Below are 1,825 nucleotides of genomic sequence, written 5' to 3' on the forward strand. Positions count from 1 at the left end.
AGCGCACGCCCCTATGAAAGCCTACTGTGCCGTCTCCCGCAGTCTTCTTTGGTATGAGAGCCACTTGTTTCTTACATCCCTGCGCTAATCTCGCCGTCTGCTCCTACCTACCCCAGGCATTTGCCGCATGCTGGTCCTTTCTTTCCTGACAGGCGGGCCATCTCTCCAGCTTCTGGGAGGACAGTTTAAATTATGGAGGAGGGGGCAGGTGCAGGGCAGCAGGGCCGAGCGGAGTAGCCGGGAGTTGGGGAAGCAGGGATTTCTTTTTCTTTGTAGCTCAGATTCCTAAGCCTGTGACTTTGAGAATCGGTGTCTGCCTTGCAACATTTCAATCTGAGGCTCCCGGGGAGAGGACAGAGTTGCAGCCGGATGGAAGCGTGCTGGGGAGAGGGGTGGGTGTAGGGAACATGGAAAATGTGTCAGGCAGTGTCTTTATTCCTGGCACCTTACTTTGCCTGCTGGAGTTTCCCAGTCTGTTCCAAGCGCACTCTCTCGACCCTGAAGGGACCTGAGGGGTGATGTTGGTCGCCAGTGTGTAGCTCCCCCGGACTGGATTGGAATTGGTCCCACAAACTTTGTTTTTTTTTGAAGGACTCTCGCTCTGTCACCCAGGCTGGAGTGCAGTGGCGCGATCTCGGCTCACTGCAACCTCCGCCTCTCGGGTTCAAGCCATTCTCCCGCCTCAGCCTTCCGAGTAGCTGGGATTACAGGCGCATGCCATCACGCCCGCCTAATTTTTGTATTCCATGGTGTATACGTACCACATTTTCTTTATCCAGTCCACTGCTGATGGGCATCACATATGCAACTATACTACTAGGCTACAGTAACCAAAATAGCATAGTACTGGTACAAAAACAGACACATAGACCAACGGAACAGGTTAAAGAACCCAGAAATAAAGCCACACACCTACAACCATCTGATCTTTGACAAAGTCAACAAAAACGAGCAATGGGGAAAGGACTCCCTATTCAACGAAGGATTCTGGGATAACTGGCTAGCCATGTGCAGAAGATTGAGTCTGGGCCCCCTACTTTTCATCGTATACAAAAATTAACTCAAAACGGATTAAAGATTTAAATATAAGGCATCAAACTATAAAAATCCAGAAAGACAACCTAGGAAATACTCTTCTCGACATCGGCCTTGGTAAGGAATTTTTGGCCAAGTTTCCAAAAAACCAATTGCAGCAAAAACAAAAATAGACAAGTGGTACCTAATTAAACTAAAAGCTGGGAGGCCGAGGTGGGTGGATCACAAGGTCAGGAGTTTGAGACCAGCCTAACCAACATGGTGAAACCCCGTCTCTACTAAAAATACAAAAATTAGCTGGGCATGGTAGCTCACACCTGTAATCCCAGTTATTCAGGAGGCTGAGGCAGGAGAATTGCCTGAACCTGGGAGGCAGAGGTTGCAGTGAGCTGAGATTACGCCAGTGCACTCCAGCCTGGGCAACAGAGTGAGACGAGACAGGAAAGGAAAGGAAAAAGGAAAGGAAAAAGGAAAGGAAAGGAAAGGGAAAGGAAAGGGAAAAGGAAAGGGAAAGGAAAGGAAAGAGAGAAAAAAGGAAAAAAGAAAGAAACAAAGAGAGAGACAGAGAGGGAGAGAAAGAAAAGGGGAGGGAGGGAAAGAGGGAGGAAAGAAAATGGTCACAGTAACTTACAACACTTGGAGGAACTTTGCATTTATGTTAGTGGGGTAGTGGCAGTATATGGGGCAAGAACATTTTGTTGTAGATGAAGATGTTACATTTGATTGTGGAAGAAAGGTGTATGTTACTGATGAGATGTCAAAAGATAGATGATAGGAAGCATTTGTTCTG

This window comes from Papio anubis, chromosome 20, assembly GCF_008728515.1.
Source record: "Papio anubis isolate 15944 chromosome 20, Panubis1.0, whole genome shotgun sequence".
NCBI lineage: Eukaryota > Metazoa > Chordata > Mammalia > Primates > Cercopithecidae > Papio > Papio anubis.